The sequence below is a fragment of the Macrotis lagotis genome, chromosome 5 (genome assembly GCF_037893015.1).
Source record: "Macrotis lagotis isolate mMagLag1 chromosome 5, bilby.v1.9.chrom.fasta, whole genome shotgun sequence".
NCBI classification, from domain to species: Eukaryota; Metazoa; Chordata; class Mammalia; order Peramelemorphia; family Peramelidae; genus Macrotis; species Macrotis lagotis.
Window position 1 is genome coordinate 13,729,655 of NC_133662.1, and position 14,715 is coordinate 13,744,369.

Here is a 14,715-nt window from a genome sequence, read left to right on the forward strand (position 1 = left end):
TTTTACATTCCCCCCCAATCTCACTTTCCTCCCCCCACCCCACAGAAGGCAATCTCTTAGTCTTTACATTGTTTCCAAAGTATACATTGATCTAAGTTGAATATGATGAGAGAGAAATAATATCCTTAAGGAAAAAATAAAGTATAAGAGAAAGCAAAATTACATTATAAGATAACGTGTTTTTTTTTTTTATTAAAGGTAATAGTCTTTGGCATTTGTTTAAACTCCACAATTCTTTCTCTGGATACAGATGGTATTCTCCATTGCAGATATCTTAAAATTGTACCTGATCCATGCACTGATGGAATGAGCAAGTCCACCAAGGTTGGTCATCACCCCCATGTTCCTTTTAGTGTGTTCAATGTTCTTTTGGTTCTGCTCATTTTGCTCAGCATCAGTCCATGCAAAACCTTCCAGGCTTCCCTGAATTCCCATCCCTCCTGGTTTTTAATAGAACAATAGTGTTCCATCACATACATATACCACAGTTCATTAAACCATTCCCCAACTGATGGACATTCACTCGATTTTCAATTCTTTGCCACCACAATCAGGGCTGCTATGAATATTTTTATACAAGTGATGTTTTTACTCTTTTTTCATGATCTCTTCAGGGTATAGACTCAGTAGTGGTATTCAGCATTCAGTCTTTTGCAAACTTTTGACTTCCATATTCTTCTACCACCCATCTTCCTTCCCCCATCCCCATGGCAGAAAACAATTTGATATAGACTGTATGTGTACAATGATGTTAAACATATTTCCATATTGGTCATGTTGTGAAAGAAGAATTAGAACTCATGGGAGGAAAAACCATGATAATAGAAAAAAAAAACATAAAAGAAGTTTTAAAAAGTGCTTTGCTCTGCATTCAGAATCCATAGTATTTTCTCTGGACATTGCTGGCATTTTCCTTCACAGCTCTCTCAGGATTGTCCTTGATCACTGAACTCTGTAGAGATGAACTACTCACTCTACTCAGCATCAGTTCATGTAAGTCTTTCCAGGCTTTTCTGAAGTTAAGCCTCTCATGATTTCTTTTCTTTTCTTTTCTTTTTTTTAGGTTCTTGCAAGGCAAATGGGGTTAAGTGGCTTGCCCAAGGCTATACAGCTAGGTAATTATTAAGTGTCTGAGGCTGGATTTGAACTCAGGTATTCCTGACTCCAGGGCCAATGCTCTATCCATTGTGCCACCTAGCTGCCCTCTCTCATGATTTCTTACAAAAACATAGTATTCCATAATATTTATATATCATAGTTGTTTCAGTCATTCCCCAATTGATGGGCATTATAAGGAATATTTCACAAAAATATCTATTAATAAACCTTAGTTTTACGATGTCTTTCTCCTTTCTTATCTCTTTAAATTAAATCTATTTTTGCTTTTGTTTAGTCTGAGATCAAGTTTGCTGCCCCTATTTTTTTTTTTACTTCAGCAGATGGGTTATATTTTCTGCTTCAGTCTTTTACCTTTGTCTTGTGAGTATCTCTCTGCTTCAAATGTGTTTCTTGTAAACAACATATTGTAAGATTCTGGTTTCTAATCTATTCTGCTATCCCCTTCCATTTTATGGGAGAATTCATTCCATTCACATTCACAGTTAAGATTATTAATTCTTTTTTCCCCTTCATCTTGTCTTCCCCCTCTTTGTACTTTTCTCCTTCCTTTCCCCTTTTCTCTTCTCACCAATGTTTTACTTTTAACTCTGGCTTCTCTCAATCTGCCCTCCCTTCTACTAGCCCTCTTTTTTTCTCCCTTTCCTCTTTTACTTTACTTTTTACAATTTTTACTTTAACTCTACCTTTACTTTTATTTTCCCCTTCCCTTTTATCAGTCTCATCTTTTCCTTTCTTTTCCCTCCCCTCCTTCTCTGTAGGGTAGGATAAGTTTCTAAATTCAATTGAGAATGTGTTATTCCAGTCTCTTTGAGCCAAATCAAAAGTGACTTATTGTCGTACCCTCCCTTCTTCCCAGTTACTGTAATAGGTGTTTTGTGCTGCCTTCTTCTCCTGGTATAATCTTCTTTTTTCATGTCTTAATTTTTTTTACCTGGCTTCTACCTACACTTTCTGTCAAAATATACTCTTTTTATCTGTCTTGATAGAAGTAAAATTCTCAAGGGTTGATTGACTGACTAATTGATTGATTGATTTATATGCTTTATTATATCATAATCACTCCATACTAATTTCCTCTGTCCAAGTACCGTCCCCTAATTGTCCCCTTAGAAATACAATTCTCAAGAACTGTATCATCAAATTATAATAAATTCATACTCATAATCTCTCTTTAACTGTCCCAATAGAAATACCTCCCTCAAGTTAAAAGTTTGATCACATCACAGTCAATTTCTATCCACATCCTTTGTCTAAGTATGTTCCTTTCAACTGTCCTAATAGAAATATAATTTTCAAGAGTTACAAGTATGTAGATAGTTTGATCTTATTGACTAACATTTTTTTTCTGTTTACTTTTTTATGCATCTCTTTTTTTTATTTATTTAAGGTGATGGGGTTAAGAGTGTCTTCCCCAAAATAGCTAAGCAATTATTAAGTGTCTGAGGCTGGATTTAAACTTAGGTCCTCCTGACTTCAAGGCTGGTGCTCTATCTACTACTTGACCTAGCTGCCCCTTTGCATCTCTTAAGACTTGTATTTGAAGATCAAATTTTCTGTTAGTTCTAGTCTTTTCATCAGGTAAGTTTGAAAGTCCTCTATTTTGTTGAAAATCCATCTTTTCCCAAAAAGAATATGCAAATTTTGCAGGGTAGTTGATTCTTGGTTGCAATCAAGGCTCTTTTGCCCTCTGGAATTTCATATTCCAGCCCTTCAACCCTTTAATGTTGAAACTGCATAATCTGGACTGTATTCCCTAGTACTTAAACTGCTTCTTTCTAGCTGCTTGCAGTATTTTCTCCTTTACCTAGGAATTCTGAAATTTGGGCTATAATGTTCTTTTGATTTTTTATATTAAGATCTCATTCTAGAGATAATCAATGGATTCTTTTAAGGACTATTTTATCTTCTTGTTCTAGGATATTAGAGCAGTTTTCCCATGTAATTTTCTAAAAGTTATTGTCCAAGCCCCCTTTTTTTTGATTGTGGCTTTTTTTTTGCAAATTACCTCTTCTGGATCTATTTTCCAGGTGAGTTGTTTTTACTAAGAAGTATTTTACAATTTCTTCTATTTTTTTAGCCTCTTGGTTTTGTCTGATGGAATCTTGGTGTTTTATAGAGTCTTTAGTTTCCATTGCTCAATTCTAATTTTTAAGGTTTTATTTTCCTCAGTTAACTTTTGGATTTCCTTTTCCACTTGGTTAATTTTACTCTTTGATAAATTTTATTCCCTTTCTAGTTTGTCAATTTTTTTGATGAGTTCTATTTCTTTCCCACTTGCCCATTTTTACTTTTAAAGGAGTTGATTTCTTTTTCCATTTGATCAATTTTTTTTTGAAAAGTATTGTTTTCTTCAATTTTTCATAATTCTCCTGCATGACTCTCATTCCTTTTCTAAATTTTTCTTCTCTCTCTCTCTCTCTCTCTCTCTCTCTCTCTCTCTCTCTCTCTCTCTCTCTCTTAAAGGTTTTTGCAAGGCAAATGAGGTTAAGTGGCTTGCCCAAGGCCACATAGGTAATTATTAAGTGTCTGAGACAGGATTTGAACCCAGCTACTCCTGACTCCAGGGCTGGTGTTTTATCCACTGTGTCACCTAGCTGCCCCCCTCTTCTTTTTGTTTTTAAAATTCATTTTGAGCTCTTCCAAGAAGTCTTTTTGGATTTGAGATCAATTTATAACACCTTTTGAGGCTTCACGTATAGACAATTGTCACTGTTTTCCTCTTTTGAGATGACATTTTTATTATCCCAATCAGAACAGTAGTTTTTTTATAGTTAGTGATTTTTTTGGTTTTTACTTGTTTTGATAGTTGAACTCTGCTACTGAGGCATAAAGGTTGCAATCCCCAAGCTTTTTGTACTAGGGTCTGGGGGGGAGGGTCTGTTCCCTGGTTTACCACTTGACAAGGTTGTTGCCTATGTTTTAGTTACTAGTAGTTTGTTTTGGGTTGTCTATTGAACTTTGTCTTCCAAACTGGGGTTAGTACCCTCACTGTTGGCCTGCTGAGCCTAGATTTGAGCTGCATTGTAGCTAAGAGCCTCCCACTGACTTTCTTACCCATGCTGGGCTATGCTTCCCTTTCACCCATGTGAGACAGCTCTTTACTGAAGTTCCTCTACAATATCTTGAGTTGAGAACTTGTTTCACTCTTATTTTGGGGGGTTCTGTAGCTTTATGATCTGTTTAGAGGCTTCTCCGAGAGCTTCCTAGCTTTGAGCTGCCATCTTCTACATGATATTTTCAAAGTTGACCTGCTTTCTGTCTTTCCTATCACCTTTGCTTCTGTTTTCTTAAATACATTTATTAATGGACTTTTAGTAACCATATCTAGGAGCCTTTTCTGAGTCTTCATCTTGCTTAATCTCTCTCTATATAGCATTAACTACTACTATTGACTCTCTTCTCTTCTCAAATACTCTCTCCTGCCTGGGAAAAGATCATCACTCTCTCCACTCTCTCCTGATTCTCTACCCATCTGTCTGACAATTGCCGAATGGATCAAAAGTCATGTCTGTGTGTTCCTCAATGGTTCTATCCTGGGCCCTCTTTTCTCTCTACACCTCTGTCTTCTTCACACATATTTCTCACACCTTTACATATCTATTTCTAATCTTTCTCCTGGATTCTGGATTACTATCACCAATTATAGTTTGAGTATCTCTATCTGGATGTTTCATAAATATCTTAAACTCAGCATGTCCAAAATTGAAGTCAGCATTCTGGTCATACAACCTCAGGATCATCTTTAATATAGCCCTCTGCCTCAGCTCCCATGTCCAATAAATTACTGAGCCCTTCCTTTTGTTCCTCCTTTCTTCTTTCTTTTCTTTCTTTTTTTTCCTTTTCTTTTCTTCCCTCCCTCTGCTTTTCTTTCTTAATTCTTTCCTTTTCTTTTTCCCTCCCTGCCTCACCTCTTTCTTTCTTTCCTTCCCTCTCTTTGTTTCTTTTTCTCCCTTCCCTCCCTGCTTTCCTTCCTTCTCTGCCTTCTTTCCTTTTCCCTCTTTCCCTTCCTCCCTCCTTTCTTTACCTCCCTTTACCCCTGATTTTCTTTTTTCTCCTCTCCTTCCTTTCTTCTCTTTTTTTTTAATTTTTAATTTTTGGAAGGCAAATGGGGTTAAGTGGCTTGCCCAAGGCCACACAGCTAGGTAATTATTAAGTGTCTGAGACCGGATTTGAACCCAGGTACTCCTGACTCCAAGGCCAGTGCTTTATCCACTACGCCACCTAGCCGCCCCTCCTTTCTTCTCTTTTTCCCTCCTTCCCTCCCCTTTTTCTTTTCCTCTTTTTTCTTTTTTCCTCCTTCCCTCCCTTCTTTCCCTCTCACCCCTTTCCTTTCTCCCTTATTTCCTTTTCTAGCTTTTCCCCTTATTTTCTTTTTTTCTCTTCTCCTTTCTTTTCCTCCTTCTTTGTGCTTTCTTTCAAATGCTCCATGCCTTTGCACTGATTGTGACCCATGCCTGCAAATGTTCTCCTTCTTTACCTGTCTTCCTGGTTTCCTTCAAGACTGAGTTCAGATCTCATCCTCTGCTTCCCTCCACTACTTTCCTATTGAGATTAACTTCCATCTACTCTGTTTCTGTCTTGTTTATACAATGTTTTCATGTCGTTTCCTTCTCTCTAATTAGAATATGAGCTCCTTGGGAGAAAGAACCAGGTTTCTGGCATTCTATGTTTTCATTGCTTATCACAGTGCCTGGCATATACCATATTTCCCCATATATAAGATGGACCTTAATTTTGAGGCCTGATATTTGAAAAATGTATTACATAAAGTTATTGAACTCAAGTTTCATTCACCATGAAATTCAAGGACCTTCTGCTCATAGCTTTCAGACATCTTTTGGATAAGTCTTGTCCATGCTTAGTCCATTCTGTTTCATGAACCTGAAGCAACAATTGTGTCCTCCTTTGAAATCAGTTGCTTCTTTTTTTAGCAGCAATTCTTGTCTCTTGCTGAACCATCTTTGTGGACATGGAAATTCCACTTGCCCTTTGCTCTCCAATCCATCTCTTCAATTCCCTCTTTAAATCAGGCCATTTGTCTGCTTTGCCTCTCATGGCCTTCTTCTGCCCAAATGTTTTCAGTATGGTTTCCTCTTCCTGTAGTCAGTCTGGGATTGTTTTCTCATTTGGAGGAGGACCAAACTTACATAAGTTCAGCAGCATGATTTCCATTCACTCTTGCAAATTGGATCACTTTTAAGTTCAGCACTAGATGAAAATCTTTTCTGAGCCATTTCTGGGCAGAACTTAGCAAAATATACCTGATGTACTGGTAACAAATGCAAAACAATGAACGCAAAGACAAGTGAAAAAGTGGGAAATGTAAGTAAAAAAAAACTACAATAATGAGCACAGAAACAAATGTGAAAAAAGCAGGAAATGCAAGCAAAATAAAATCTACAGCTTCTATAGAAGATACCCCCAGTTTTTAGACCCCAAATTTTTCGAAAAAGGGTTCATCTTATACATGGGGAAATATGGCAATGTGTTTAATTAATGCTCATTCACTGACTGACACAATTTTATATCCATTACATTAACCAATATGCAAAAAAAATCAAATTAAATGTTGACATTTCTGGAGAAACAAGCAAGCTACTATTCTATTGAAGGTTATTACACTGCTATGAATTGGTACCATCTTTATTGAAAATACCATGATATTTGTTCATAAAAACACTGGAAACTTATTCCTTCTTTTTCATCCACTGATACTCACTACCAGAGCTATACCCTATGGATGTTACTGAAGGAAACAAAAATATTCTGGTCATATTCTCAATATCAGTCCCCTTCTATTTTCTTACCTGGTTACCACTTTCTCACTTGTCTTCAATTTTTCCCTCTCTACTGGTTGTTTCCCTGTTGCCTATAGAAGCCATCCTTGCTTGATATCTTTTTCCTCCTGCTCCTCCAGTTCCTCTTCCTCCTTCTCCATCTTCCCTTTTCTTTCCTCCCTCCCCTTTATTTCCTTTCTTCCTTTCAGAAACCTTACTTTTTTCTCCTTTCTAGTGTTCTTACATCTTACTCATCCCCCCTGAAGTATACCATCCAGTGACAGTGACCTCCTTGCTGTTCCTTGAACTGTATGCAATTTTACTGCTGGTCCCCTATTTTCTCACTCTCTTCTCTTAGCTTCCTTCAAGCCTCAACTAAATTCCCATTTTTTTTTCGAGGGGGGAATGGGACAAGCCTTTTCCAGGCTCCTTAAAGTTTGTACCTTTTGTAATTCTGAGTGAAGTAAGCAGATCCAAGAGAACAATATTGTGCATTGATCATCTATGTTGGACTTATTTCTTCTCAGCAATACAATGATCCAAGACAATTTCAAAAGACTCATCATGTAACGTGCTATCCATATCCAGAAAAAAGAATTATGGAATCTGAATTCAGATCAAAGCATACTATTTTCATCTTGTTTTTTTCTCTCATGGCTTTTCTTTTTTGTTCTGGTTCTTTCACAACATGACTAAGATTGAAATATGTTTAACATGGTTTACAGTAGATTGCTTGTTGTCTTGGGGAGAGGAAGGATAGGAAAGGAAGGAGAAAAAATTTGGAATTCAAAATCTTATAAAAGTGAATGTTGAAAACTCTTTACATGAAATAAAACAAAGTATTCTAGTACTTGTGGAGGAAGGGGGTAGCTAGTGCCTTTTCTCTGAGGTAACCTCTAATCCTGTCTCTAATTTCTAAAAAGTTATTTGCTTGTGTCTCCCCCAATAAACTATGAATGCCTTGGGAGCAGGGCCTTTTTTTGTTTTTGCCTTGCTTCGAATCTTTGCACAGTGACTGACATCTTGACTAACTAACTGTAAATACTACTTTTGATCTGTTTACTCATATAGCTTTCAAAAATAATCTTAAAAGTACAAGTCACTCTTGTGCCCTCAAAATTCCAATGACTCCCTTTGACTTTTCAGATAAAATATCAATGCCTCTCTTTGATATTCAAAATCTTTCACAGTCAGGGTCTGGTTTACCTTTTCTAGATTATTTCTGATTACTCTCCCCTTTAGGCATTCTACATTCCAGTAAACTGGCTTACCTGTTGCTCCCTGAACTCTGCATTCCATCTTCTAATTCTAGTTTGGCACCAGTGATCTTCCATATCTGGAATGCATTCTTTCCTCACCTAAGTCTCTTAGAATCAACATCTTTCTACAAGGCTTAACTCAGATATCACCTCTTCAAATTATACTTATCTATTTACACACCACTAGGAGAGTGTAAGCCTGTGAAATCAATGACCATTTTTTGTTTTGTCATTGCTTTTTATGTTTATATACCTATCACTTAGCATAATGCTTGGCAAATAATAGTAAATGTTTCTCCTTTCTTTCTTTCCTTCCTTCCTTCCTTCCTTCCTTCCTTCCTTCCTTCCTTCCTTCCTTCCTTCCTTTTTTCCTCCCTTTCACTTGGAGTACCTGGCATAGACTATTTTAGATTCTTAAATGAATGTTTCATGGATTAGAGGATGATCAGGGGTTACTTGAAATTAGGGGTAGAGAGGGTTTTTTTCTCAGAAGTATGAAACAGACATCTGATTAAAAGAAAGATTTGCTAAGAGAGTAGGGCCTGGTAGTGTTGACGGGAGATTTTTTTCCAACTCTTTAATGTTCTTTAAGCTGCTTTCTCTTAAGGCCAGTGGATGCTCCAGGATTCTGAAAGATGTTTTGAGGAAGTTTTGGGAAGGGGAATTGGATACTTGTTGGGAGTGGGGTATTCCATTGTTCCTGGGGACATACCTAGAGAACTGTCAATTGTGAGAAGCTTATTCTTCATCCCCTGTCCTCTAACACAGCTGCAGGATTGAAGAAGAGATCTACTGAGGGTCTGTAGTGTGTTGTTCAGAGGAGGGGGAAGAGAGGAGTTGGATTTGGGCTGGGCTGTGTACTCAGCCATGGTGCTGTGGCCCTGTCTGCTGAGTTTGCATTCTCCAGGCCAGGAAGAGGGTTACAGCCAATGGATTAAGTAAGGGGGCCAAGAGAAGGAGGAGGGGGTTGAGGGGAAGAAAAACCTCAAAGGAACTGCCAGATCACTTGCAACCTTTGACCTCGCTTCTGGCTTCTGCTGAAATCACTTCTCTGTTCTTGCTTCCCAGGACGACCCACCCAAGCTGAATGGGCCTCCTCCATCACATTCCCCTCTTCTCTTTCATTTTCCCTGCCCCTCCCCCAGTGTAGCCCTTCTGAAGCTGGACAGACTTTGGGAGGGAAAGGCAACAATGAGATGCTAGCTAGTTTTGGTGCCAATTTCCCTTCTGTCCCCAGGGCCCCTGGATGGGTGTGTGCTGATGTTCGATAGCCCAGCCTCTTTGGATCCAAATTCCAAAGTCAGCCCTGTGATGCTTGGGTCAAGGAACTGATGTGCCGCTCCTGGAGAAGTTTGTTTAATTAAAACAAGAGACAAGGACTGAGGGAGTGATAGCAAGAATGATTAGAGATTATAGCATTAAAACTATAAGGGGCCCCTTTCCTTAGAGATGATCCAGTCCAATATTTTCCTTTTACAGATGGAGAAACTGAGGTTCAGAAAGGGAAGTGATTTGTCCATGGGCATAGACTGAATTAATGGCAGAAGCAGGACCAGAACTAATATTTCATATATTCAAGCAGCCATCATATCTGGATGGTGTCTACAATAGGAGAGGAGTAGGTATGCCCCAATGGGTCAGACACATATGTGCTATGAGCTATCTTTAGCTGTATCACATATCTGAACATGTATACTCACATATATTTATATACATAAATATATCACTGATATTTTTACTTATAGCACTCATATACACATGCATACATATTTCCCAGTTATCTTGATCTGTGTTATACAGAATTTTCTAAAAGTCTTGGTGCAGTTTTAAAATTTTAAAACTTAAACTGCATTAAGATTTTTGGAACACCCTGTATATATGCAGACACACAATGTTTCCCATGGCTTACAGCCAGTATTTTCTGGTCTATTGTGCCAGCGTCATGGAAAATGTCCTGTACTGAATCCAAACAAACGAAGGATTCCTGTTGGTAGCAAGAATCTCCAAATGCTCTGACTCCCAGATGTCATTGTACTAATTGCATCAAGTCTTGGAAAACTACAAAGTCTCCTTTAAGTAAAATCCATCAGTCTACCAGAGAGATGGCCAAGCTTCCATGCTGCAAAAAACAGTTGATGAAAAATGCATATTTTCCAGATTATCACATGGAGACCATCAAGTGAGCCCATCAATATTTATGTATTTGATAAGTGTTGCACATGGACAGCAAACTCAGATTTGGATAAGAGAAGAGCAGGCTATATTAGGTCAGAAAATTCTGAATCAATTTCCATATCTCAAAGATTCACTTTTTTTTTTTTCAGATCAATCTCCTGAAAATGCCTATAAGAACATCTCAAATGAACCAGAGAGAGAACTATCACATCCTGACCTTATGGACATGTAAAAGGTCTACGGTAAATGTTAACAGTATATTCCTGATTATGGCTTCAGCAAGTGAAGTGGCATAAAAGGTATTGTTGACAGGTATGACTGAGAGGGAAGGATAAAAAAGAGACTACATAATGGACAGTCCAGGTAGTTCAATAGTAACTTCCAATATACTAAAAGAACAAGACCAAGTTTTCTAGGAAGTTTGATTTATGGTTTATGAATGGTAAATGGAAAAGCATGAATAAAAAGGTCTGGAGAGAGGTTTGTTTGATTGATGATAAAGAATGCAACTCACCATCTGACAGAGAAGCAATGAACTCAGTAGGCAGAATGAGATTTTTATTTTTAGTTACGGTCAATGTGGGAATTTGTTTTACTTGATTATGATATTTGCTTCAGAGATTTTCTTTTTTTCTTTCTCAGTAGAAGTGAGAGATGAATGGGAGAGAAAATAAATGCCTATTAGTTGAAAAGAATTTTAAAAAAGGACTGATGAGTCTGTGATCTATATAGCAAAAAGGAAGATCCACACTGATGAAAACATAGTGCCTTTGTATGATCACAGATCTAGAGCTGGAAGGAACCATGGAGGTTACTGAGTTTAGTCCTCCATATCAGAGGCTCTGAGAAGGTGACTCTCCCAAGGTCTCACAATTTGTTAAGTATCTAACAAAAAATTTGAATTTGTCTTGTCTAATATTCTATCTTCTACACTACCTAGCTGCCTCAACTCAAAATCTCAAAGGAAGTAATTTCCATGTTGCTCTCAATCTATTCTATTCTTGTGACCCAAAATGACCTTGTGACCCTCTAGCAACTATTAGGATAAGGATAAGGTTAAAGATAAGAATAAGCAAAGGGAGAAGAAAGAAATTCAGTAGTATATTTCATTCCTCACTACTGCTTTCCAGTTCAGGTTCAAATAGCAAGTGTGTGTGTGTGTGTGTGTGTGTGTGTGTGTGTGTGTGTGTGTGTGTGTGTGTGTGATTATTTTAAGACCATTGCCTAGGGGTGACTTCCCTGTTTCAGGACTACTACTAAAGGACGATGGATTGTTCAGGGAGTGGCAGAGAAAGAAATTCTATACATTTTTATTCCAATCAGAAGCTTTCTGTGAGGTGGGGATTTCTGGATGAGTCTACTTCCTCACAAAGGTAAAGTAGCATATAAATGAATGAATGAATGCATGAATGAATGAAAACACAGCTTTTAATTCTTTCTCTCTGCCAAGCACTGGAGATAATATAGAAAAGGTAAGACTATCCCTGATTTTAAAGAGTTTATATTCTAATAAGGAATGACAATGCAAATGGAGATGTGGTAACTAGGGAGGAATATAATTCTGGGAAGTCCATAGGGATTATGAATGGAGTCATGGGACAATTGGACATGACCTTTCCAGGAAAGCAATGGGTAGAAATTCATGCATTGAAGCAGGACATGAAGATGTCCCTCAAGAGTTCAGACTAGCATAAGTAGAATGGAAAGAATATGAGCTTTGGAGACCAGGACCTTGAATGAAATCCTGACTCTGTTCTTTCCGAATTGTGTGATCTTGAGCAAGTTACTAAAACCCTAAAGTCTTACTTTCAGGAAAGCATGAACAAGAGTTCACATAAAGTGTATGAATGGGTTGTGAATCATAAAATTAGTGAGAATTTCCATATCTTTGAGATGTCAGATCTATTTGGATTTTCTTTTTATTTTCTTAGAAGTAATCAGGATCAAGTGACTTGCCCAAGGTCACACAGCTAGTAAGTGTCTGAGGCTAGATTTGAACTTGGGTCCTTCTGACTCCAGGGTGGTGTTCTGTCTATTCTGTTTTCCCTGGATTTCCTTTTGAAAAATCACCTCTCTCTGAGATATATGACTGTGAATATTGGCATCCTCTAATCATGAAAGAAAAACCAGTGGGCAAAGGATGGGTGGAAATATGCCAACTATTAGTTACAACCAAGAAATGGAGGAGTATTCTTGCAGAAATGTTAGCTGGTGGCACAGTGGTTAGAGTACTAAACCTGGAGTCAGCAACATGTGAAATTCAATTTGGCCTGAGACACTATGTGACCTTGGGCAAATAATTTAACCTGTAAAATGGGGATAATATTACTCATTTCCCAGGGTTATGGTGAGAATCAAATGTGATAATAGTTGTAAAGTATTGGTGTGTAATAGGTACTAAATCAATAGTACTTATTATTATTATTGAAAAAAAGAGTCAGGCTGGTTATGTAATGTGATTGAAGGATTCCATATGGATAGATCTTATTAAACACTAATAGTCGTAAGTCACAAGAGAACTCCAGGCTTTTGTAGTGGAACTATTGGATATCATAGGCAAGAATGACATCGATCGAAGTGTAGATATATTGCTATATTCAGTGATGGTCACAATATTGGTAATCACAGATTTACTATATAAGTGAATACCTCATTTTGTTGAAGGGGTGAGCCATATAGAAACAATATCACAGATTTAGAACCAGTAGGAGCCTTAAAGGCTATTGAGTCCAACTCCCTAATTTTCAGATGGGTCCTTAGCCCCAAGAAGATAAACTGACCCAGAGTCACACCTCAAGTCAACTCCTGAGGTGGAATTCACCCTACACATTTATTCTAGATTTTCAAAAACTATGCTGGCTGAGTTTATGATCCTGCCAAGGTCCATCCAAGCTAGAAAAACTGAGTGAAAGTCTGGCAATAGTCATGTCACCTAAGGATGAATCAATTAGCTAAGTTCATGGTGATTCAGGACATGACTGACTGCAGGGTGATGAAATTTTTGAACATAATAATAACAACAACAACACAACAATCATATGCTGCATGTTCACAAAGCACTTTACAAATATCGTGTTTTATCTTTGGGAGAGAGGTTGCTAATATTTATTATCTTCAGTTTAAAGGTGAAGACACTGAAGCAGATAGATGTTAAATGACTTGCTTAGAGTCACACATCTACTAAGTATAGGAGAGTATATGAATTTAGGTCTTCCTAGCTCCAGGCTGAGTACTCTGTCTAAATCTATCATCTAAATACTGTCAAGATGTTCTAGAAGTCTTAAAGAATATTATCTACATCTTAGAGGGTTGGGAATCTGAAAAAGGAGGAAAATTAGTAAGGGAAAGAAGGAAGAAAAGGGAAGGAAAGGTTAGAAAAGGAAAGGAAGCGAAAGAAGGGAAAGAAAAGGAAGGAAAGGAAAGGGTAAAGAAGGTAAATGGAAAAAAGAGAAGGGAAGCGAAGAGAAGGAGAAGGGAAGGAAATCAGACAGAAGCCAGTACTTGATGGCAGCAACTGATATTGAAAGTTTGCCTGCTTATCAGCAACTGCTGGCAAAATTCCCTGACCCCTGTGCTTAAAACCATTGTAAGTATTTTCCTAGTTCACTTAATTCATGTCCCTGGTGAATGTGTCCTTAGTCTTTCTCTCTTTGTGTATAAGCATGTACAGGATAGAGAACAGCTACAAAATATGCATTTGGCATATCTGTTAACAGGTAAAAGTCAGCTGTGACAAATATGGGGCCATATGTGTCTATGTGTGATATGACTAACCAAAGCACAGCATCAGTAGAATTTTCTCAGCCTGAGACCCCCATTATGGTTCAAGTGTGCATCACTGACCCAACACCTAGGTCAGTTCAGAGGTCAAGAAAGGTTTTCTGCACAAAGTTATATTTCTCCTTCATTCAATCAGCTTCTAAAGTACCCCTGAATTGAGCAGAAGCAGTCAAGTGAATTGACATTCTCTCCTTAATCATACTGTCTCTCCTCAGGGGCCTGTCCTTTTGATCCATCTATGTAATCCCACTTACATTAGAAGAACCAGATTTTAAGAATACCACAAAGGACCAGGCTGAATCGATTGACAAAGTGAATTTTTTTTTTTAACTCATAAGGCAAAGAAAATAGAGATAGCATGGAAATGCTCAATTCAAAGTAAAATTATAACATCAGCTTATAATTATTTGTATTTAAAGTATTTTTGTATAGATAGGAGAAATTAAAGTAATTCTAAAAAATCTTGCATCGACTAGCATGTCTTGTGTTCTGCAATAGTTCTACCCCCGTGTATATGTCCAAGTGTTTATCTCAGACCAAGAGATCCCTACAGCAGGGATCAAAGTCAAACCCTTCCTCCTTCCCTTCCCCTTCTTCCATCTCTC

General features: G+C 37.7%; 1 long non-coding RNA gene across 2 annotated transcripts in view; it reads left to right on the plus strand.

Annotated features, from left to right (window-relative positions):
* The first annotated feature begins 205 nt into the window (after window positions 1-205).
* LOC141523576 (uncharacterized) overlaps window positions 206-14,715 on the plus strand; it is a 79,091-nt gene continuing 64,581 nt past the window's right edge. Inside the window, exons 1-2 of one of the 2 annotated variants that reach the window (XR_012478516.1) lie at window positions 206-324; window positions 10,480-10,572. This is a non-coding gene — a long non-coding RNA (uncharacterized LOC141523576). Of the gene's footprint in view, window positions 325-10,212; window positions 10,335-10,479; window positions 10,573-14,715 lie in introns of those variants that run through there. The other variant, XR_012478515.1, reaches the window with a different exon arrangement.